General features: G+C 39.5%; 1 long non-coding RNA gene across 1 annotated transcript in view; it reads right to left on the bottom strand.

Annotated features, from left to right (window-relative positions):
- Positions 1–4,593: 4,593 nt before the first annotated feature.
- LOC126481696 (uncharacterized) overlaps positions 4,594–26,543 on the bottom strand; it is a 32,881-nt gene continuing 10,931 nt past the window's right edge. Inside the window, exons 2-3 of the long non-coding RNA XR_007587616.1 lie at positions 10,204–10,261; positions 4,594–4,745 (exon numbers count right to left, since the gene is read on the bottom strand). This is a non-coding gene — a long non-coding RNA (uncharacterized LOC126481696). The remainder of the gene's footprint in view (positions 4,746–10,203; positions 10,262–26,543) is intronic.

Below are 26,543 nucleotides of genomic sequence, written 5' to 3'. Positions count from 1 at the left end.
CTCTTATACCTAGCGTTTCTAGCCTGCTTAGAAGTATTTTATGGTCTACAGTGTCAAAAGCCATTTGCGCCTCTCCCACTTCAGAAACCAAACTGTGCTTCATTAAAAAGATTGTTTTAATCCACGTAATGTACTAGTCTTTTTTCATTATTGATTCTATTATTGTTGAGAATGACAATAGTAGTGAAACAGTTGCATACATTTCAATACTTTCCACATTACCTTCCTTTATCAAGGGTACCATTCATGCATGGTTCAGGTACCGTGGGAAAACACTTGAACTAAACTTATTTATCATGTTTGATAATGGGGCTTGTATACTATCTATGCACTCATTCAAAACAGAGGCAGAAACATCTAACCTGGTGACTTCTTAATTTATAGTTGTTGTATTGTCTTCTTAGGTCCAAGCTCTGTTGTGGGAGATGGCATAATAGTGCTTGTTGTGCAAGTCGTTGTGGTTGCTACAAGTTTTAGGGAGATTGCGCTGTAGCTTCACCAAAATATCAAAGAAATAATCTTTCAGAACATTTACTAATTCCAGAAAACTTTCTGTTGTTCTGTCCCTATATCTGTTTTTTTTTATCATAATTGTGTTTGCTTTTCCCAGTTGCTTGTTTTATAACATCCTGCCCCAGCGAAGGGTTTTATTTTCTCCATTATATATTATTTTGCCACTGAATTATTTCTTTGCAGCAAGCAGTAACCTCCAGTATATTTTTTATACCTGTGATAGTACTACAGAAACTGTGGATTAGTGTTTTGCTTTTGCGAAGAAGTGAGAAAGTTAAGTGTATGTATGGACTTTATAATGCACACAGTTATCCATCTCTTTTGCTAAGCTGCTGTAGCAGAAATGGAAATTTTGCACATGTCTCCTCAAATGTCAATTTAAAAATGTGTACAACTTAGAGGACTTGGCACCTACATTGCTTTTCACACACACTTCATCCCAGATTTGATTTGATAATCTTTTAGAAAAAGCATGTATCTTACATTCTGAGAAAATCATTTAGTAGGCCAGCAGTTTTGCAGGTCTTACTTCAACTTTATTGTCTGACAGTAATGTCTGTAAGCATGTGGTAATATTGAAGTAGAACTTTTTGAAAGCCTCATAACAGTGTTTAACATTTGTGCCAAACCAAAACACTCAAAATGTTTACGAAGTTATTACTAATTTCACTCTCAACACTTGTGTTAATATCTCCATATATCTCCATATATATCTCCATATATCTCCATATATAACTATCTAGACATGGGTGTTGTAACTTCTTCCAGGACTTCAGTTAATTTGTAGAAGAAAATATCCACATTACCACAAGGTGAGCGGTAAACACATGAAGATTAACTTCTTATAGATGGCTAGCTTCGTTACTTCAACAGCTGCCAATTCAAAATGTTTATCTACACTAATTGTGGCCAGAGCTTCTCTAGCTTTAAAATGTATGCCACCCTGACATAATACATTTTCCATCACCCTTTAAGATAATTCCACAGTACCAAATTTCACATCCATATGATGACAGTACTACATGCTGCAATTCATTATCTCTACACCAGTGCTCTGTAATTCAGGGCACAGTGCTGTTCAGACTGTAATTCAGCTTCATGATGATGTACTTTATTTTTAATGGACTGTACACTTTCATGAATAGCAGATAACTGTGAGCAAATTTACATGCTGCTTGGGCACTCCAGTGTGGTACATTCTATGTTCTGCATACACAATGCAGAAATCTCTAAGCTGGTTGAGATACCTGTAAGAGATTGGAGCCTGTTGTCATGGTTTGTCCTAAAACTGACCCAGTACTCGTACAGCAGACATTTGACAATATGTGGCTCCACACTCACTCACTACACTCTCATAAATCAACTTCACCAACCTCCCTTTCACAAACCTGCTGAGGTGCAGACCATGCCTAGTGTGGCTCCAACTCCCGAAAGTCTGCACTGCCACCAAATGCACTGTGCTCCCAGCAAGTAGTCCATCAGTCCCATCTCCATTACATGCCCATACAGCACTGCCAAGACAAGGCTGATCATGCCGATGGAACAGTTCTTAGCATGCTCACCTTGGTGCCACCAGTTAGGGAAGTTTGTTACTCAGGCACCATCTATGTTGTATGCCCCATTCCTATTCACATTATTCCCTGCCCCATCCAGTATCACTACCTAATCATCTTTTGTGAAATCCTTAAATCCTTACACAAACGCCCTTAAATCTCAATCTACTCACTTAGCCCAGCACTCAGCTTGAAAATTGCTGGTAACTTGTGACATAGCAAGCTAGAACTGTTATCATTTATGCTCCTGTGAATAACCAATTTTTTCCCTTTTTTATTTACAAAATTCCATACATTTTCTAAGTTGTGTACATGAGTGATTTGTTCAAATATTGCAAAATATCAATTAAGCTGCTTCTGAATTATGTTCTTTATTCAAAGTAATGGATCTGAAATGCTGATTTCAAGGCTGCACTTGGATTTACAGTGAGTCCAGTTACTTAAAAAAATTATACCTAATTGAAAATTCTAGCACTTTACAGAACAAGAAAAACAATGAGAACCAGTAGGTATTTATGCCCATGTTGACACCACTAAATATAAGGATTAGTAATTCAACTTTTGAACAATGTATTCCAAATGCTTTTAGTAACTCAACTTTTGAATAATGAATTCCAATTGCCATGAAACCAATTAATGTATGGGGTAATTAACATTAAAATCAATAAGCAGCCAAATTTTACATAACTCATTTTGCTCCACTACTTGTCCAATGCTTCTCTTTGCCATTGCACTTTTTAACCTGATTTGTATGCAACAGTTGATATACTTTATTAATTAAGTCATTAATTAGGAATTCTGTGCAAGTTACAGTAATTTTCAATGTAGTGCTTGCACTTGTAAGTAAGGTCTTCCCATGCATAAAGTGATTTCACTAACTTTTATAAATTCCTAAATTACCACATTTTTCGTAAACCAAAATTTCATCAATACTTATAGTCCATCCCTTACAACAAAATTCAACCTAGCCAATTTTCAAATGATTGTATAGTTCCTCAAATAATAATTTGTTCATACACCAGTCTTTAAATGGTTGGACATCACTCAGAATCAACAGTCTGAGTTCAGTTCTGCTCAAGCTATGTAACATCTGTGCTCCCAATGGTGTGCACCAATGCTGCAAAAAGTGATGTTGATGTTCAAAAATTTGCAACTGATTTTTGTAACTCAAGTTAATGAATAATTTGACTGAACTGTGACATGGTTGGTAGGGGAACTGAACTATCATTGTCATTTAGAGGAGCTATTATTGGACATGGTGATTTTAAATTAATGCGTGAACTAGGTGAACTATTTTAGTATACTTTTACCTGATACATTTCTAGAAGCCTGTACTATATGTTAACTGTGACACTATACATAAATATAGACAGTATTTACACCACACTAAATACTTGGTCTAGTGACTAGTTAGAACTACCATTGCTTACTGGACAGCACTACATTAATGTGTGTTTTCATAACATTGCAACATAAATGAGTAATTCTCCCACTGAATTCTTCATTATATGAGAGTGCTGACCTGACTGTGCATGCCAATATTTTTACAATGTAGGAAAATTGCTCACTGCCCAAACCATATAACTGAATCTAATAAAATATGTGAAAAAGTGCAACCTGAATTGTGGTGCTTCAGTACATTTTTTAGCAAACATCATCAAATACTGAATAGGACTTTCAGCTTCAAGTCAACAGACAGAAATTCTACCAAAGATGGGGAGGGGTCTACAAAAATCAGGTTGATGCTTTACAACCTGATGCTTCTCCCATAACTTCTCCTGTTACTGAGGGCCTACATGTCTACCATGGCTGCTACCTAGCAGCAGTACTCTTTGTTCCCTAACATACAAGCCTTTCCTAATCTGCTCACTCATGGGCATAGTCTGCTGTACATATCCTGCTCCTACATCATCTTGAGGCTCTTCTCCTCTCAATTCTGGTAGCTGGAACCTGTTGTTGGTAACATAACAGAACTGTCAGACATGTCCTCCTCCAGATAGCCCTCCCATCAACTTCCAGTTACCAACCACTGCCCTCACCACTACTTTCCCTCATCCTCATTAGCTTACTCCTAGCTTGATCCAACTGTGCCTGCTCCTCCACTGAGCTATTCCTGCTGCATATTTTGCAGTTCCAAGAGAGGACCTCAGCAATATCCTCAGAGTCCTCCCAATTACATTCCCTTCCCCTATGAGACCATGTGAAACAAACAGAAAAGAACAAAAATACAATAAAAAATTTCATCAAAACTTTGATGAGCAATAAAATCATGCTTGTCACTTTGTTACCATCTACATAGCCTTGTCTTAGTCATAGAGTCATTAGTCTTTACGCTAAAACTGTATTGTTTGAATTATTGATTACAGTGAATTAAATATTTTAAAAACCATAATACAGTAGATATGAAATTGCTACATCTGCTGTTAGCATTCTGTCTAAAGTTATCACTTTTGTACATGGCATTGTTATTGTCTGTATGCTTTCAGTGGTGAGAATATAATTTACCTCATAAGCAGCTGTCTGAACTGTTTGCTGAACACGGAGGTTTTCAAAATATACATCAATTTTTAATGCATTATCTTTTATTATTTGCTTTTCTGGATGAAATTTAGCACCATGGTTTCCTTCGGTGACATTTTCACAGTTATCCACAAGGGTGAACCGTTTAGCAACTGTACACTGAAAAACAATCTATATTAATAAAAAGTTGATGTGCGATTAATTAAGAAATATTTTTGAGAACTCTCGAACAATCCTTATACATTTTGGAAAACATGAGACTTGTTATTACTATCAAAAAAATATAATTTTGTGTGGGTTGTAATTTTCTCTCAGATTCTACAAACAATTCCACTGGTAAGGCCATGTGGGGGGATTCCATTAGCCAAGCAACAATGCAGGAACAGTATGTAGGAATGGCTTCTGGCTAGGGGTAAGGAAACTTTTCTGTTTTGATGCAGATGGAAGGAGTAAGGATCCATGGCAGTTAAAAAAATGTGAAAAATTACATAAATTGTGGAATTAAGCCCGAATAAAGTTCACAAGAGTACACCCAAATACGTGAGAAAAATCATGAGAAGGGAGAAACGGATGAAACAGGGGGAAACAAGATGAAATCTGAGGGAGTCGACAATAGCGAAACGTAGGTAGCAGGTCTAACGGTGGAGGAGTGTGAAGAAGGGGGATGCCAGATGTGACTGAATGAGATGAAATTAGTGGGAGCAAACTGGGATAGAATGGAGAAAGGGTGGGGGGGGGGGGGGGAGGAGTTCGCAGGATGAGATAGAAGATCATGTGGCACTGGAAAGGTGTGGGAAATAACACGCAAAAAAAATGAGACAGTAGGATTAATGATATTGGAAGGAGTAATGTGGGACATCAGATGCTTCATCAACAATCAGGGTGGTCTTGTAGATGTCTCTTGTGCATGGCTGAGACAGCTGATACAGTGTGGCTTGTAAGTAGAGCAAGCATTGCAGTTTATAAAGTGACAAGAGAAACATAAGAAAGAAGAGAAAGAAGGACGGACATTGAGTATAGTTATGCATTACAAAAACCCACATCCTTTCGTCTTTCCCTCTCCTTCCCTCTTTCCTGATGAGGCAACAGTTTGTTGCGAAAGCTTGAATTTTGTGTGTAAGTTTGTGTTTGTTTGTGTGTCTGTCGACCTGCCAGCACTTTCATTTGGTAAGTCACATCATCTTTGTTTTTAGATATATTTTTCCTACGTGAAATGTTTCCCTCTATTGTAACAATATATATATATATATATATATATATATAAATAGAGGGAAACATTCCACGCTGGAAAAATATATTTAAAAACAAAGATTCCATGACTTACCAAACGGGAAAGCGCTGGTAAATAGGCACAATAAAAAAGGCCTTTAAATATATCTGCTTGTGTCTGTATATGTGTGGACGGATATGTGTGTGTGTGTGAGTGTATACCTGTCCTTTTTCCCACTAAGGTAAGTCTTTCCGCTACCGGGGTTGGAATGACTCCTTACCCTCTCCCTTAAAACCCATATCCTTTCATCTTTCCCTCTCCTTCCCTCTTCCAAACTTGAAATTTTGTGTCTGTGTATGTGTGTTTTTTTATTGTGCCTATCTACCAGCGTTTTCCCGTTTGGTAAGTCATGGAATATATATATAATAGAGGGAAACATTCCACGTGGGAAAATGTCTGCCTGTGTCTGTGTATGTGCGGTTGGATATGGGTGTGTGTGCGAGTGTATACCTGTCCTTTTTTCCCCTTAAGGTAAGTCTTTCCGCTCCCGGGATTGGAATGACTCCTTACCCTCTCCCTTAAAACCTACATCCTTTCATCTTTCCCTCTCCTTCCCTCTTTCCTGACGAAGCAACCGTGGGTTGCGAAAGCTTGAATTTTGTGTGTATGTTTGTGTTTGTTTGCATGTCTATTGATCTGCCAGCGCTTTCGTTTGGTAAGCCACATTATACACTCCTGGAAATTGAAATAAGAACACCGTGAATTCATTGTCCCAGGAAGGGGAAACTTTATTGACACATTCCTGGGGTCAGATACATCACATGATCACACTGACAGAACCACAGGCACATAGACACAGGCAACAGAGCATGCACAATGTCGGCACTAGTACAGTGTATATCCACCTTTCGCAGCAATGCAGGCTGCTATTCTCCCATGGAGACGATCGTAGAGATGCTGGATGTAGTCCTGTGGAACGGCTTGCCATGCCATTTCCACCTGGCGCCTCAGTTGGACCAGCGTTCGTGCTGGACGTGCAGACCGCATGAGACGACGCTTCATCCAGTCCCAAACATGCTCAATGGGGGACAGATCCGGAGATCTTGCTGGCCAGGGTAGTTGACTTACACCTTCTAGAGCACGTTGGGTGGCACGGGATACATGCGGACGTGCAGTGTCCTGTTGGAACAGCAAGTTCCCTTGCCGGTCTAGGAATGGTAGAACGATGGGTTCGATGACGGTTTGCATGTACCGTGCACTATTCAGTGTCCCCTCGACGATCACCAGTGGTGTACGGCCAGTGTAGGAGATCGCTCCCCACACCATGATGCCGGGTGTTGGCCCTGTGTGCCTCGGTCGTATGCAGTCCTGATTGTGGCGCTCACCTGCACGGCGCCAAACACGCATACGACCATTATTGGCACCAAGGCAGAAGCGACTCTCATCGCTGAAGACGACACGTCTCCATTCGTCCCTCCATTCACGCCTGTCGCGACACCACTGGAGGCGGGCTGCACGATGTTGGGGCGTGTGCGGGACCGTAGCCCAGCTTCATGGAGACGGTTGCGAATGGTCCTCGCCAATACCCCAGGAGCAACAGTGTCCCTAATTTGCTGGGAAGTGGCGGTGCGGTCCCCTACGGCACTGCGTAGGATCCTACGGTCTTGTCGTGCATCCGTGCATCGCTGCGGTCCGGTCCCAGGTCGACGGGCACGTGCACCTTCCGCCGACCGCTGGCGACAACATCGATGTACTGTGGAGACCTCACGCCCCACGTGTTGAGCAATTCGGCGGTACGTCCACCCGGCCTCCCGCATGCCCACTATACGCCCTCGCTTGAAGTCCGTCAACTGCACATACGGTTCACGTCCACGCTGTCGCGGCATGCTACCAGTGTTAAAGACTGCGATGGAGCTCCGTATGCCACGGCAAACTGGCTGACACTGATGGCGGCGGTGCACAAATGCTGCGCAGCTAGCGCCATTCGACGGCCAACACCGCGGTTCCTGGTGTGTCCGCTGTGCCGTGCGTGTGATCATTGCTTGTGCAGCCCTCTCGCAGTGTCCGGAGCAAGTATGGTGGGTCTGACACACCGGTGTCAATGTGTTCTTTTTTCCATTTCCAGGAGTGTATATATAATAGGGGGAAACATTCCATGTGGGAAAAATATATCTAAAAACAAAGATGATGTGAGTTACCAAACGAAAGTGCTGGCAAGTCGATAGACACACAAACATACACAACATACACACAAAATTCAAGCAACAGTTGCTTCATCAGGAAAGAGGGGAGGAGAGGGAAAGACGAAAGGATGTGGGTTTTAAGGGAGAGGGTAAGGAGTCATTCCAATCCCGGGTGCAGAAAGACTTACCTTAGGGGGAAAAAAGGACAGGTATACACTTGCACACACACACATATCCATGCGCACATACAGCTCCCGGGATTGGAATGACTCCTTACCCTCTCCCTTAAAACCCACGTCCTTTCGTCTTTCCCTCTCCTTCCCTCTTCCTGATGAAGCAACCGTTGGTTGCAAAAGCTTGAATTTTGTGTGTATGTTTGTGTTTGTTTGTGTGTCTATCGACCTGCCAGCACTTTCGGTTGGTAAGTCACATCATCCTTATATATAAGACTGCAGCCTCTGGCAGCTGAAGCCACACTGCAAGCAACAGCAGCAGTTCATGATGGGAGTGGCAGCTGGGTGGGAGTAAGGAGGAGGCTGGGATAAAAAGAACTTTGTTTTGAATATATCCATTTATATACCTTCATGTGAACTTTGAATCAATCTGCACACATCTAAAGTATAAAAGTGGCGTGTCAGAAAAATGTGTTTTTCACACAAAATCCAAACTAAACAAGATTTTTTCAAACAGTTAAAACTTATCTTAGACCAAGGTTCAGTACACTAGTGGACCCTATTTGAATCATTAGTCTCACTCCAGTCCAGAGTTATTTAAGAGTGACTGTTTTTGCACTTAAAATTCAAACGAGAGTGACTATTTTTGCATGTAAAATCCAAATGGTGCACATACAAGTGGTGCCATTAGCTGAGCATTAATTTTAGCCCAATGAAAACTTTCCCAAAAGGAATTATTTGAGTTTCACAATTTTCCTGGGCACCAGCTATGGTTCATTGTTCAAACCATGCTTAATCTTTGAATGGGCATGCCGTTTTTCATAAGATGAACAAGCACATGCGGCATACTTTGTACACATTCAAAGCACAGCTGTGCTTATGTCGTAAAGGTAAACATGTATGAGCAGAATGACAGTTCAGTTTTAGTTGAAAGAAATAATGATAAAATAAACTTACATAATGTGAGCTAATGCACTGCTTAATTAAATTATAATGGAGTACACTTTCATTGTATTTCTTTCTTGCCATGGATAGGTGTTACTCCACAGTAATGAGTACAGTTGCATCAGATTCCAGCCAACTGCTTATTCGATTACTAATTATCTCATATATAACTGCCTGATTTTGGGATTGTGCTGTTAGCTAGTAGCCTGTGTCATTTTCTTGCAGGGATCATATTTTTTTTCTCAGTTGGCTTGTTGTTTATTTTATATTACTGCTGCTCACTTGGACATATGACAACACCATTTATCACTGTGATAGCTGAACCAGTAATGAAGAAATTGGTATGGGCTCACAATTGTGAAATGACAATGGAAAACAATTTTATTTGTGTCTGGTGCACTTTATACATAAATGTACCCACTTGAGGGTCAATATACTGTAGCACAGCTAGAGTAAGACAAATGTCCAAATGGCTACACAAATTATCACTGGTCTGGGCTAAACTAAAAACTTTTACCCCTCGTTCTCAGCTCAAATAGGAACTGAGTGCCAAGATCCCCTAACTGCAATTCTGTGCACGGCATTTTCAAACATACTGTTATGGCACATCCACGCTATAAAAATACTAGGCAGAAAACAGTTTCATCACACTTTCTTAAATTAGCTTTAGCTCACAAAAGGGTTCATAAAGATCCTACCAAAATATCTGATCACTTACTAAATGATATTAAATGCCTGATATACATGAAGGTAGACTTGAAAGTACAATAAGCAAGTTCCTTATGGGCATCTACTTGTATTGCACAGAAGAAATTTTATTCAGAAACATGTAACTTATTTACAAAGATAATAATACATGTTTCTTCTGTTACTGAACACTCTTTTCTACTATGCGAATGCATCAGTAAATAATCAACCAGAATCCATATTTAAATGCAAATTAAGTTAATAACCTGTAAGTTTCTCATTCCTCATGATTACAATATGTAATGCAAGTGGCCCATGGCATGTATGACTAACAAAGAAACAAGTTGATAATATAATTATTACTGTTTGCAAAAATGGGAATCTTTAATTTATAGAGTCAAATAAATATTTCTACTTACCCATGTGCTGTCAGTTGGCCAAATGGCAGTTGAAATACTTGTCTGATAGGTTACCTCCCTTAATGAGAAAAAAGGAAGAATTAATTTACTGTTAAAATACATACAGTAGCAATTAATCTTTCTGTGTGCTGTAAGAAATACTATTTACGGCACTGTATTCAGTTTATGGACATAGAAAACAATTTCTTCGGATTTAATTTCATATGGTATGCAGAAAACATATGGTTTAACATAGAACTTCCAAATAATGCTAGTTTTACAGTTTCCAAAAACTAAGAATAACGAAGAGTTCACAATGTATTCCTTCAACTGATATGAGAAGGATTACAGAACCACATAAGGCTAATAGCAATACAAATAGGAAACAAAAGGGTGCTCTAATTCAGTTACTTAAGAAATGAAAAACAAATAAATAAATACTAATATAGGAAAATGAATTATACAAAAGAATAATATAAGTATGGTCACACAGCTGTCAAAATTGCATTGCAGTTATATGACTTGATGTAATTATTTGCAGGTGGAGATGTTTATAGGTCTAGAAGAGTATTTGGGGGTTGTCCAATGAAGTATAGTTCTCCACCACAGTAGATACCACAAATTCACTACAACATTCTGACCCAGGGACCATGTAGACCATTCTGTGTAGTGGGAATCTTTATCTTTTATCACTACAACTCAATGTGACACATATACTACACATGTGGAATAGCTGCTGAAACTGAATCCTGTTATGAACTGTAATTTTCATGTGACTGCTTTACATTTGATTTACTTCTCAAAGTGATTATATGTGACTTATTTCATGAAGTAATATCTGATTTATTTTGTAAATTTATTTTGATTAAATTTGACTGGATGATTATAAATAATACTTTGTAAACTAGATTATCTGATACACATATAGTGATTAACAATAGTGAAAAACCTTAAGCAAACTAGGAAGCAAAACACTTTTTTGACAAAGTTCTACGCAACAGAATGTGCAATTTTAGGTGGAAAAATATATTTCAGATCATATTTAAAATACTAAAAGCTCGCTTTTATAAAAGAAATAACTACTTGTTGTGAATCAGAGTATGATAATGTACTTTGTTTATCATAGTAATATGATTAGTACAGAATATTGTGCAGCGTATGAAAAATTTCAGCAATGATGCCTTGAAACAATCAGGATGTGGCAATAGATGAATGAACTGATAACACATATCGCAAATGTACTTGTCTTTCTAAAGGTTGACTGCAGTAACTGAGTTGGCAATGTGTTTCTGAATGATGATCACCTCTTTGACAGCCCAGATAGCCAAAAAAAATCCTTTATTTGGGCTGGTTTTTGTTAAATAATAAGTAACTTGAAAATAAATATGCATCTGTTTTCAACAGCAGATAATAAAAATAGTGTGTGTAAATTGGAAGTGAATTAATTAAACCCCAAATGGGCAATAATGTGAACTGACAATGACCAGTTTTCACTATGAAAGATCTGGCCATATAAGCAACATCAATGAAGTAACTATGGTGGCAGCTGAACTAACAACTGTAAACAACAAATGTGCCTTCAGTCGGTCAGTCATGAGCTAAGTAGCAGACATGCAGCTCTAGCACATCAATGGTGTTCTGTCACAAATCAATAGTGTTCTGTCACAAATCACAGTAGAACAACATCTCTACACCAAGTGTTCAAGACTTCCTACAGAATGTCTGAAAGTGTGTGCAGTGTTTGTCCCACACACCTTGACTCCCAAACATAAACAAAAACTTGTGGATAGCTGCTGTAGCTTGACTGAAATGCAAACCACAGACAATTCTTTTCTAGAAAAATATCATCATGAGTGACACATCTTAGTATTATTACTATGAACCTGCTACAAAATGACAAAGTGTAGAAATTCACATGAACTGACATTCAAGCCAGTGTGACACATGAGTTGAATAACATCTCAAAGGAGGACTTTTCTGACAGTTTCACATGGTTTTACGAACATTTCGTTTGTTGTATTTAGTGACGGAAAGGAGACTATGTAGAACACACTTAGCATTAAAATCACATTTCTCAATTTTATGAAAGTTTCCTGTATGACATTGGAGGCCTCCTTAGGAAAATGTATGATGGTAAGCAACATGGCACAGTGGAACTTCACTACTGCTATGGCAATGCTGGCACTCCCGGCCATTGTCATTTCTTGGGAGCTGGTCATCATATTGATACTATAAATGAAACATTATTGATAAGGTAGAGGGCTATTTGCATCTTATAACTGATCTCACTTATTGCATAACCATATAAAGGCACAACATTGGCAAAAAAGTAACATACCATTTTGGTAAAGTGATCTGTTACCCATCTACTTAACCAATGAATGATGGTCACAACAACTAAAAGTATATATTTTTTAATTAGTTAAGCAGTTTAAATTCACAAACTGTTTGAAAGTTTTGTTGTTTGTGTGTGTAAACTGGTATGGATGGACACCACACAACTTTAAGGTGGGAAAACCATTACAGCTTTACTACAGTTCACAGAACCTTCTGTCTTAGCATTATTCCATGTTGCAGAATCCCAAAATGGCTATCATTATAGAAATGAAGTTTAGTTAGCTGTCAGATTCATACAGAACTGTCATTCACAAATGTCATTCAGAATATGTGTAATCTTAGTGAATGTACGGGAAGTATATGAAGTGCTGCCTCATTGTAACAAAAGGAGAATTACAATTTTGTTGCAGATGAAGTGCTCACTATTATTTAGTAGGAAGTTGAAGATATTTAGAAATTTACAGATTTCAGCATGGGGCTGCAGCAATAAAGAAGTCTATTGTTTATTTCTTTCAAATAGTCTTTGTACGTTACTGACAGTACAGTTAGGCTTTTAGCCTTCTGCCGCCAAGCAGTGTGTCAGCAGTGTGCAAGTAGCAGCATTACTGCATTTACTAGGCAGTCTTGTATTTTAATAACTGTTTAAATTTTGTGTTGAATTGTTTGTACTCTCTGTAGATAGTTCAGACGTTCTTTGCACAACAGTATTTAGCACGGATAGGGACTGTGACTGCTGTGTTCGGATGCAGGCTGAGTTGGCACCCCTTCGCTCCCAGCTTCAGGCAGTGTTGGCTTCGGTCACACAGCTTGAGGCTGTTGCCAATGGGCATCACTGTGGGGGTCTGGATGGGGGTTTGTTGGGGACGGCCAGCTCGTCCCACGCATCCCCCGATCAGGCTACGACTGTGGCTGCCCGGGATACTGCCCACATTGTGGCTGATCCCTCACCTGTGGTAGAGTGTGAGGTCGTCTCGAGGTGTGGCAGGGGGTGAAAGACATACCAGAGGGCTGAACGGAAGGCCTCTCCAATTTGTCTGACAAACCTGTTTCAGGCTTTGTCTCCGGCTGATACTGATCTTCGGCCGGACATGGCTGCTTGTCCTGCTCCAGAGGTTGCCCCTCAGTCTGCAAGATCTCGGCAGTCACAGAGGGTGGGCTTACTGGTAGTTGGGAGCTCCAACGTCAGGCATGTAATGGGGCCCCTTAGAGAGATGGCTGCAAGGGAGGGGAAGAAAACCAATGTGCACTCCGTGTGCATACCGAGGTGAGTCATTCAAGATGTGGAAAGGGTCCTTCCGGATGCCATGAAGAGCACAGGGTGCGCCCATCTGCAGGTGGTCGTTCACATCGGCACCAATGATGTGTGTCACTATGGATCAGAGGAAATCCTCTCTGGCTTCCGGTGGCTATTTGATTTGGTGAAGACTGCCAGTCTCGCTAGTGGGATGAAAGCAGAGCTCACCATCTGCAGCATCATCGACAGGACTGACTGCAGACCTTTGGTACAGAGCCGAGTGGAGGGAGGGTCTAAACCAGAGGCTTAGACGGTTCTGCAACCGTGCAGGCTGCAGATTCCTCGACTTGCGCCATAGGTTGGTGGGGTTTCAGGTTCCGCTGGATAGGTCAGGAGTCCACTACACACAGCAGGCAGCTACACGGGCAGCAGGGGTTGTGCGGTGTGGACTGGGTTTACAGAAAGGGCAACAGCCTCAAAGGGAGCAGGGCAAAGTCAGGAAATGCGGGGACCAAGCAGCAATTGGTATTTTAATTGTAAACTGTCGAAGCTGCATTGGTAAAGTACTGGAACTTCAAGAGCTGATAGAAAGCACCGAAGCTGAAATCGTTATAGGTACGAAAAGCTCGCTGAAGCCAGAGATACATTCTGCCAAAATTTTTACAAAGGCACGGACGGTGTTTAGAGAGTATAGATTGCATGCAACCGGTGGTGGCATGTTTGTCACTGTTATAGTAGTTTATCCTGTAGTGAAATAGAAGTGGATAGCTCCTGTGAATTATTACGAGTGGAGGTTATACTCAACAATAATGATTAATAATTGGCTCCTTTTACCGACCTCCCGACTCAGCAGCATTAGTGGCAGAACAACTGAGAGAAAATCGGGAATACATTTCATTTCACATCAATTTCCTCAGCATGTTAAAGTCTTATGTGGAGATTTCAATTTACCAGATTTAGACTGGGACACTCAGATGCTTAGGACAGGTGGTAGGGACAGAGTATCGAGTGACATTATATACCCGAACTTTTCGACTCTGTAGGCGCAGAACAGGGACTCAGTGATAATGAGGCCAGTGCAGCATCCCTGAATATGGAAGAAAATAGGAATATAAAAAAAGGGACGAATGTTTATTTGTTTAGCAAGAGTAATAGGAGGCAGACTTCAGACTACCCAACAAATCAACACTAAAATTTCTGTCCCGACACTGACAATGTTGAGTGTTTATGGAAAAAGTTCAAGGCAATCGTAAAATGCGTTTTAGACAGGTAAGTGCTGAGTAAAACTGTGAGGGATGGGAAAAACCCACCGTGGTTCAACAACAAAGTTAGGAAACTACTGTGAAAACAAAGAGAGCTTCTCTGCAAATTTAAATGCAGCCAAAACCTCAAACCTCTCAGACAAACAGAAGCTAAACGATGTCAAAGTTAGCATAAAGAGGGCTATGTGTAAGCATTCAGTGAATTTGAAAGTAAAATTCTATGTACCAACTTGACAGAAAATCCTAGGAAGTTCTGGTCTTACGTTAAATCAGTAAGTGGATCGAAACAGCATATCCAGACACTCTGCGATGATAATGGCATTGAAACAGAGGATAACAAGCGTAAAGCTGAAATACTAAACACCTTATTCCAAAGCTGTTTCACAGAGGAAGACCGCACTGCAGGTCCTTCTCTAAATCTTCATACGAACATAAAAATGGCTGACATCGAAATAAGTGTCCAAGGAATAGAAAAGCAACTGAAATCACTCCACAGAGGAAAGTCCACTGGACCTGATGGGATACCAATTCGATTCTACACAGAGTACATGAAAGAACTTGTCCCCCTTCTTACAGCCATGTACCACAAGTCTCTAGAGGAACGGAAGATTCCAAATGATTGGAAAAGAGCACAGGTAGTTCCAGTTTTCAAGAAGGGTTGTCGAGCAGGCGTGCAAAACTATATGCCTATATCTCTGACATCGATCTGTTGTAGAATTTTAGAACATGTTTTTTGCTCATGTATCATGTCATTTCTGGAAACCCAGAATCTACTCTGTAGGAATCAACATGGATTCTGGAAACAGCGATCATGTGAGACCCAACTCGCTTTTTTTGTTCATGAGACACAGAAAATATTAGATACAAGCTCCCAGGTAGATGCCATTTTCCTTGACTTCCAGAAGGCATTCAATACAGTTCCGCACTGTAGCCTGATAAACAAAGTAAGAGCCTATTGAATATCAGACCAGCTGTGTGGCTGGATTGAAGAGTTTTTAGCAAACAGAACACAGCATGTTGGTCTCAATGGAGAGACGTCTACAGACGTTAAAGTTACCTCTGGCAGGCCACAGGGGAGTGTTATGGGACCATTGCTTTTCACAATATATATTAATGACCTAGTAGGTAGTGTCGGAAGTCCCATGCAGCTTTTTGCGGATGATTCTGTAGTATACAGAGAAGTTGCAGCATTAGAAAATTGCAGTGAAATGCAGGAAGATCTGCAGCAGATAGGCACTTGGTGCAGGGAGTGGCAACTGTCCCTTAACATAGACAGATGTAATGTATTGCAAAGACATAGAAAGAAGGATCCTTTATTGTATGCTTATATGATAGCAGAACAAACACTGGTAGCAGTTACTTCTGTAAAATATCTGGGAGAATGCATACAGAACGATTTGAAGTGGAAGGATCATATAAAATTAATTGTTGGTAAGGTGGGTGCCAGGTTGAGATTCACTGGGAGAGTCCTTAGAAAATGTAGTCCATCAACAAAGGAGGTGGCTTACAAAACACTCATTCGACCTATACTTGAGTATTGCTGATCAGTGTGGGATCCGTACCAGGTCGGGCTGACAGAGGAGATAGAGAAGATGCAAAGAAGAGCGGCGCGTTTCATCACAGGATTATTTGGTAAGCATGATAGCATTAAGGAGATGTTTAGAAAACTCAAGTGGCAGACTCTGCAAGAGAGTGCTCTACGTTGCGGTGTAGCTTGCTGTCCTGGTTTCGAGAGGGTGTGTTTCTGGATGAGGTATCGAATATATTGCTTCCCCCTACTTATACCTCCCGAGGAGATCACAAATGTAAAATTAGAGAGATTCGAGCGTGCATGGAGGCTTTCCGGCAATCGTTCTTCCCGCGAACCATACACGGCTGCAACAGGAAAGGGAGGTAATGACAGTGGCACGTAAAGTGCCCTCCGCCACACACTGTTGGGTGGCTTGTGGAGTATAAATGTTGATGTAGATGTAAACTACACAGTTTACATGCAGCAGTAACAGCACTCATAATCTGAGCACAAGCATTTGTCACAAAAAACCGAATCAGTGCTCAGTTACAAACTTATGGTTAATACATGTTGTAGTATCTTCCAGCATGAATTATTTGAATTATATAAGTAATACTGTAGTTACTAGAACAAAGTATTTGTTTCTGTGTCACTGAATTACTTTAGTTGGCATGGGTAGGCTGCATGAGATTTTTTATGGAAAAAGTGTGGAATGTCTTCTGTCTCAAAATTTATTAAAGATGATTTCATTGCTATATATTTTAATAGGTGCAGGCTCTGCTACAAATTTCAAGAAGTGATGGATCCTGTGCAAGGAAAGGTAAATTTCCATGGTCAATATATGAGAGTTAAAGCTGGCTGACTCCATTAGCTTAATGATTGACAGTCCTATGTGACTGCTCCAATATTACTATCAGGTATTTCTATGACATATGAGACACACATTATGACTCATTAATAGTGAAGTGAAAAGTAAAACATTTTTCAGCTTCACAAAACATGCAAATGTCAACCTTTGTAAGTGGTAAATATCAACATTTGTAGCAGGCTGACACTTGTTGTTATTCGATTGAAAAATATTGCATTTTCATTGCATAACTCATCCTTACTGTCTGTGGAAAGTCAGATGTTGTAATAATGCAGTAAATGGTAAATGACGGTAAACAGCAGAGAATACTGAAGAAATAATAGAAAGATGACTTGCACAACAAAATCTTTACAACATGGTGGTGACTCTGTGGTGATGCCCTTCAACACTATCCCCCCACCCTCCCAAAACAAAAGATTCATTGTTGCTGTTATGTGATGCTGTGAGTGAAATCTCATAGTTTCTCTACCCAAATTATCAATTTTACGTCTTCACTGTATTCTCAGTTATTATTCAATTTTTTCCTTTCTACTTCCACTTTTACATTTTATCTTCCATTTTTTTGTCTTCTTTCTTTCACTGCGGCAGTTCTCATCTAGCATAAAACTATTTTATTGTCTGACTAAAGGGTTTTTATTGCTCTCTTGCCATCTAACTTCCCCTCTTTGTTTTCTTTGTCCCTTACCTGATAGTATTTTTAATGGCAGAACATTTTTTTCCTAATTGCCACAGCAGCAAATAATGACCTCTGGCTCTATAAGTTGAAACGCTATATGTCGTAGTCAGTTATTTACATTATCTAAATGAATGTAATTTATGTAATACTGGCATGACCTTTAAGCAATTATACCTTTACCAAATATAACATTTTTAACTTCTAATGAACTGCCACTGTTTCTGACATCTCAGAATACTCTCAAGGCATTGTGAATTTATAATCCATTTTCTGCAAGACAACAATGTGATATTCCTTTAGTCTCAATGTCCAAATATTTGCAATGAACCATAATGACAATAGCTTAAAAATGGTAGCAAATATTTGTTCAAACAGGAATATATAATAATAATGATAATAATAATTTTATTGTCATTCAGTCATCACACCAATAGACAATGTCACATACAATATAATACAATTGGTAATTTAAAACAAACAACGGGCTTGTTATTAGTGTCCCAATATTATATTACAGTTGAAACATTCATTCATTCATGTCATAGAAGAGTGGATAACTAACCAGTCATACAGTATTTGTTTCAATGTTTATTCACATAATTCTTGTACAGATTGTGGAATCGTATTAGATAATTTTTGCCCCCTGAGTTCATAGCTGTTCTGTGATTTGACAGTCTGTCATCTAGAGTATAAATGCAATTGTTCCCTCTTGTATTGTAACACTGCACATTTTCTCTATGTTTTGCTTCCAGTAATGGAAATACATGGCAGAATTTAAATAATTTAGGAGTAAAGATAACAAGCCATTGAATAGTAGAGCTGCTGAGTTGTCGACCACCACATAAAAAATACTGGAATATTGCTAGCTTTCAGACGAATACTTTTTTGAGCTAGAGTACACATACATATGTCCCCTCCCCCCCTCCAATTTCCCCACACACCCATGCACACAAACACACTTGTATGGCTACACTGTCCTAGTACTCTAGCTCAAGATAGTACTCAAGCGAAAGTTATAAAATATTTCAGTCTTTTTTACATGCCTGTTGATGACTTAAAGCCTCTATTATTCAACGAGCTGTCAACTTTACTGCTAAATTATGTAAATACTCTAATGGAAACTCCTTGGTGGAACATAAACAATTTTAGTAAACTGAGAATAGTTGAGGTGCTCAATCATCAGACATACACAATGTGTTCAAAAGTATCCGGACACCCCCAAAAACATGCTTTTTTATATTAGGTGCATTGTGCTGCTACCTACTGCCAGGTACACCATACCAGCTACCTCAGTAGTCATTAGACATTGTGAGAGAGCACAATGGGGTGCTCTCTGGAACTCATAGACTTTGCATGGGGTCAAGTGATTTGGTGTCACTTGAGTCATACGTCTGTATGCGAGATTTCCACACTCCTAAACAACCCAAGGTCCACTGTTTCTGATGTGATGGTGAAGTGTAAATATGAAGGGACATGTACAGCACAGAGACTGCCGACAGTTGAAGGGGGTCTTAATGTGTAATAGGCAGACATCTACCCAGACCATCACACAGGAATTCCAAACTGCATCAGGATCCACTGCAAGTATTATGACAGTTAGGTGGGAGGTGGGTATGGCAAATGCCCGGTGAATGTCATCTGCCAGTGTGGTAGTGCCAACAGTAAAATTCGGAGGTGGTGGTGTTATGGTGTGGTCGTGTTTTTCATGAAGGGAGCTTGCACCCCTTGTTGTTTTACATAGTACTATCACACCACAGACCTACACTGATGTTTTAAGCACTTTCTTGTTTCCCACAGTTGAAGAGCAATTCGGTGATGGTGACTGCATCTTTCAACATGATTGAGCACCTGTTCATAATACACAACTTGTGGCAGAATGGTTAACTGACGATAACATCCCTGTAATGGACTGGCATGCACAGAGTCCTGACCTGAATTCAATAGAACATCCTTGAGATGTTTTGGAACGCCGACTTCATGCCAGGCCCCACCGACTGTTATCGATACCTCTCCTCAGAGCAACACTCCATGAAGAATGGGCTGCCATTCCCCAAGAAACCTTCCAGCACCTGATTGAATGTATGCCTGCAAGAGTGGAAGCTGTGATTGAGGCTATGGTTGGGCCAACACCATACTGAATTCCACGATTACCAATGAAGGGCACCATGAACTTGTAAATCATTTTCAGCCAGGTGTCCAGATACTTTTGATCACATAATGTATAAAGAAGACTGAGAATACTGACAGCTTTCAGAGAAGTCCTTCTTCAGCACTACAGAGTACAAATTGCAATGTAACTGCCACAGTCAAGTGGTATTGTAGAACAACCCTAACAATGTCAACCAATAATATGCATTTAGAATGAGATTTTCACTCTGCAGCGGAGTGTGCGCTGATATGAAACTTCCTGGCAGATTAAAACTGTGTGCCCGACCGAGACTCGAACTCGGGACCGAGTTCGAGTCTCGGTCGGGCACACAGTTTTAATCTGCCAGGAAGTTTCATATCAGCGCACACTCCGCTGCAGAGTGAAAATCTCATTCTGGAAACATCCCCCAGGCTGTGGCTAAGCCATGTCTCCGCTATATCCTTTCTTTCAGGAGTGCTAGTTCTGCATGGTTCGCAGGAGAACTTCTGTAAAGTTTGGAAGGTAGGAGACGAGATACTGGCAGAAGTAAGGCTGTGGGTACCGGGCGTGAGTCGTGCTTCGGTAGCTCAGTTGGTAGAGCACTTGCCCGCGAAAGGCAAAGGTCCCGAGTTCGAGTCTCGGTCGGGCACACAGTTTTAATCTGCCAGGAAGTTTAATAATATGCATTTATTGGTCACTGTATTGATCACATAATTTAAATCTTATAATTTTCATAAAAAAATGACATTTTTATGAAAAACTATAGTTACTGTAAAAATAAATATGACAATAAAAGTTAGAACTTAAATGGGGAAACATTAATGCTCATAGCAAGTGAAGAAATTGTTAAATTAGAAGTAATGAAAGATGAACTCTGAAAGGATTGTAATTTTGTAAGTACAAAGAAATATTAATGAAATATCAAGTTTATAGTTATGTTGGTTAAAAATGTCGCACAAAGAAACTGTTTGTGTATCATCAGTCCAATTATAACTAAAATCTCAACAAAGAATGAAAATATGTTGACTCAATGTTAGTCTTTCACTCAGTACAGTGCTATATGTGTTACAAGTAATTTGTAACATAAAATGTTTAGACTAATGTGTGACTTGTATACTCTTTGCCTGGTGCAATAGCACAAGAGTGTACTTAGATTGTATCATTTTACTTTTGTTTTATGGACTTGGGACCAACTGAACACTCACAGGAATGAGGTAAGTACTTGAGTCATTGTTTCTACCATTACTACTTCCATTGACAAAATGTGGTCGAATCATTAGCTTACTTGCTACAAAAAACCCTGTTTGGCAAAATGTATTTACTAAAGTAATTAACTGTTAGCTGTACAGGTAAGCTTCTGTGTGTGTGTGTGTGTGTATATATATATATATATATATATATATATATATATATATATATATATATATATATATATATATAAAAAGAAAGATGATGAAACTTACCAAACAAAAGCGCTGGCAGGTCGATAGACACACAAACAAACACAAACATACACACAAAATTCTAGCTTTCGCAACCTATGGTTGCCTCGTCAGGAAAGAGGGAAGGAGAAGGAAAGACAAAAGGATATGGGTTTTAAGGGAGAGGGTAAGGAGTCATTCCAATCCCGGGAGCGGAAAGACTTACCTTAGGGGGAAAAAAGGACAGGTATACACTCGCACACACACACATATCCATCCACACATACACAGACACAAGCAGACATTTGTAAAGGCAAAGAGTTTGGGCAGAGATGTCAGTCGGGGCGGATGTACAGAGGCAAAGATGAAGTTGAAAGACAGGTGAGGTATGAGCGGCGGCAAATTGAAATTAGAAATTAGCGGAGATTGAGGCCTGGTGGATAGCGAGAAGAAAGGATATGCTGAAGGGCAAGTTCCCATCTCCGGAGTTCTGACAGGTTGGTGTTAGTGGGAAGTATCCAGATAACCTGGACGGTGTAACACTGTGCCAAGATGTGCTGGCCGTGCACCAAGGCATGTTTAGCCACAGGGTGATCCTCATTACCAACAAACACTGTCTGCCTGTGTCCATTCATGCGAATGGACAGTTTGTTGCTGGTCATTCCCACATAGAACGCTTCACAGTGTAGGCAGGTCAGTTGGTAAATCACGTGGGTTCTTAGCATTATCATTTCCTCTTTCTTAATGAATATATATATATATATATTTGTGTGTGTGTGTGTATGTGTGTGTGTGTGTGTGTGTGTGTGTGTGTGTGTGTGTGTGTTTTTGTGTGTGTGATTATATAACTTTGAAGAAGGAATTGTCCCTAAGCCAGCAATTTTTTCAGGTCTTGATATCTTTCCTATTAAAGAGCCAGTGAGTTAAAAATTAGTCTATAAATTACATATATCAAGTGTGTATTCATAAATGCTCACTTTTCTCCACAAACACCCACACCTACCCACATGTAGTTGTCAATCAGGTTGTTTTCTTATTAGAAGAACAATAATTCCTAAAATATTTAGAGTGTCAGAGTGTGTCAATAAGTAACAGAGGTAAGCTGTGAGACAGATATGCCAAAAAGATGGAAAACGAGAAAGACAGAAACTTCTAGAATATTCTACAAACACTCTAAAACTTAACTGCTGATACTATGTTCTATAAATTCTGAACTTTGAAGAAATATAAGGCAAAGTTCTGCATATATGAAAGAGTATTATTTCAGTGACAAACAAAAATGAATTGTTTGTCATTAAGATGCCAAAACAGAAGACAGTGTTTACACAATCTCATGCAAAATCAAATAGGGATATGGCAGAATGGAGAAATGAAACAGAAAATTAATTACAAAGATAATTTACTATAACCAAAGGAACAGAGAACTGAATAAGACAACATTTGTTGACAATTTTTCTGATATTTTGCCAGTATGGGTGGTTAGCATTATCATTTCCTCTTTCTTAATGAAGCTATTGTCATTTTTCAGGCTCAACAAGGCAGAGGAAAGCCTAAAGCTAAACAGATCTTGTATTACTGTGCTGCAGTGACAACCATTGCAGGTAGCACGGACAGAACCACAGCAGCAGTCACCAGAGAAAAGCCCTCAGTCATTGACTCAGAAAGGACACATAATCTCCAGTGGTGAGCTCACATCCAGTACACCATCAGCAGCAGAGTGTCAAGGTTTGACAGTATCATCCACTTGTGCTGTTAAATGTCAAAAAAATCATCACACAAACATTGGGCAATGAACATGAGACAGAAACAAACAGGCAACATGTCAACATGTGGCCATAAAATCCCCAATAATTTTGAATAAGAGACATTTGAAGTGCAAAAAACACTGAAGATCTTAGAGAAGAGGCCAGAATTATAGTAAATGCAATCTGAAACAGGGAACAAGACAAACAACATCAAGAAACAGAGGAAGATTGAACAGCCTTCACAAAAATCAACAAGTTGAAGCCTGCAAGAACTGCAGTTTGGAACATTTGGTCTTTCACTGTGATAGCAAGAACGAAATAAAGCCTCTGACCTAAACTGAATATATTACATGTATGGTATCTCTTTTTCAGACATGTCAAACAGGACAATTGAAGTTGAGCTCTACACTGGAGATTGTGTGTCACTGCCAAGCCAGTGTTGAGAGCTTTTCTCTGATCATTACCACAGTGGTTCAGCGCTTGCTACCTGCAATGGTTGTCACTGCAGCAAAGTAATCCAGCATCTGTTAAGCTTTAGGCCTTCCTCTTTCTTGCTGAAGCTGAAATACGAAATAGCTTCAATACGAAAGAGAAAATGACGGTTTTTGGTGAAGATTAAGACTGATTATAATTAAAATGAAATATTATTGTAAGACATGAAAATTATTTACATTTTTTGTATATTTAATAAGAATTTTTATTTTATTTTTTAAAGACGAATGTATTTCTTACGTCCAAAAGACCAGACACCACACAGTCATGATTCCACTGCCACGCATACAAATGATGGAAGAGAAATACTGATGTTAGCGGCATGAGTGCATTGATATAATTCCATGGTGAGAAGTGACTTGAAGTGGGACTTGAACCCAGATTTCCCATTTTACATGAGCAGTCACCTTAATCACATTGGCTATCCACTCATGCCACACGTCTGACCCAAATTCCTAACTTGTCACTCACTACTGCCACAGCGACCCCACCTATGTCCCTCACTGTTCACATAATTTAGCATGATTCCCACAAGACCTAGGGTGCAACCATAATGAAGATATCATAAATTCCATCAAGGCTTATATATTACTGTTATATATGTTTGGTACCTGTTCTTTCGGACACCACACAGTCATGATTACACAGCCATATATACATGTGATGAAAGAGAAATACCAATGTCAGTCATGTAAGAGCACTGAAGTAATTCAATGGTGGCAAGTTAAAATTCATGCCGAACCTGAACTTGAACTCAGATTTCCCACTTTTACTCAAGCAGTCACTTTAACCCTTTTGGCTACCTGAGCATGCTTCATGACTGACACAGAGTTGCAACTTCTTGCACACTATTTCGATGGACAGGAGGGCACTATGGAAAGTAACAGGGAACAATCATGACAAAAATGGAAGATGATACATATCTAGATGACAACGGGGTGGCAGGGGATGTACTGGATCAGTCTGGTTCAGATCAAGTAGCAAGCAATATAAATTGTACTGTATCCTCCATCAAACTAGGATTTTCAGACCACAATGCATTAATTTTGCAGGTCTGGTTGCAAAATAACAGTCACAAACATAATAAAATCACTGTACAGAGGAGAAACTTCAATAAAACCCACATGCATACTTTCCTCTTTGATATACAAAATGAAAACTGGCAAAATGTATATGAGGCTCAAACAGTAGACAGCAAATATGAAGCATTCTTGGATATTTTCTGTTATTATTTTAATTGCCACTTTCCCTTAGAAACAAAATGTATCAACAAAGATAGAAAACTCTCCAGCTGGATCACGCCAGGAATCATTAGATCATCGCAAATAAAAAGAGAACTTTTTTACATCAGCAAATCTAAACTAGGCAATAGTGAAGCATTTAAGTCATACTTTACTCTATATAAAAAGATATTAAGGAACGTAGTAAACGCAGCCAAAAAGCTACAGAATGATAACTACCTCAAATTGTCATCAAAAAAGAGCAAAAGCATGTGGCAACTTATTAATATGAATACTAATAGAGGAAAACAACTAAAAAGTGATATTACCTTAAAAATAAATGGAAAATTAGTCTCCAGTGGGAAAGAAACAGCAGAGGAATTCAATAACTACTTTACAGAAATAGTAGAAAACCTGGCTAACCATCTTAAAAATACCTGTCCCTTACAACTAGAACAAAACTTATGCTCTGAGACACTATTTTTAAGGCCTACATCTGAAATTGAAATAGAAAAGACACTTCACACCAAAATTTTAAAAAAATCATCTGCTGGACAAGATCAAATTCCATGCTTCCTCCTTCATAATTGCAGTAACTTTATCAGTAAACCCCTAGCCCACATAATAAACTTCTCATTCCTGAATGGTACATTTCCTGGTATGCTCAAAATTGCAAAAATTATACCTGTCCACAAAAAAGGAAGCAAAGAGGATCCCAGTAATTATCGACCCATTGCACTGCTTTCAACTTTTAATAAAGTATTTGAATATATAATGGCCACCAGAATCATGTACTTTCTAGACAAAGAAAATATCCTGTCACTTGCTCAGTTTGGCTTCCAAAGTAAGAAAGCTACAACTGATGCAATACAAGAATTTCTAGATTATGCACTGGAGCTTGTGAACAAAAAACTCCCAGCCATAGGTATCTTTCTAGATCTAACAAAGGCCTTCGACATGGTTAATCGTAGTATACTTTTGCAAAAGATGCATTCCTATGTAATAAGAGGAAATGCCTATGACTGGTTTAAAAGCTATTTGGAAGATCGACACCGAGCGAGGTGGCGCAGTGGTTAGACACTGGACTCGCATTCGGGAGGACGATGGTTCAATCCCGCGTCCGGCCATCCTGATTTAGGTTTTCCGTGATTTCCCTAAATCGCTCCAGGCAAATGCCGGGATGGTTCCTTTCAAAGGGCATGGCCGACTTCCTTCCCCGTCCTTCCGTAATCCGATGAGACTGATGACCTCGCTGTCTGGTCTCCTAAAAAAAAAAAAAAAAAAGATCGACAGCAGTATGTCGAATTAAATGAAACTAAGCTCTTAGGTACAGCTAGCACTGTACATTCCTCCACACATACCATAAAGCGAGGCATTCCCCAAGGCTCTGTCCTGGGCCCCTTGCTGTTCTTACTTTACATAAATGACCTTCCTCACAGCCTACCAGACACAAAAACCCTTTGGTTTG

This window comes from Schistocerca serialis, chromosome 5 (assembly GCF_023864345.2).
Source record: "Schistocerca serialis cubense isolate TAMUIC-IGC-003099 chromosome 5, iqSchSeri2.2, whole genome shotgun sequence".
NCBI lineage: Eukaryota > Metazoa > Arthropoda > Insecta > Orthoptera > Acrididae > Schistocerca > Schistocerca serialis.
This window is presented reverse-complemented; position numbering and strand designations above follow the sequence as displayed.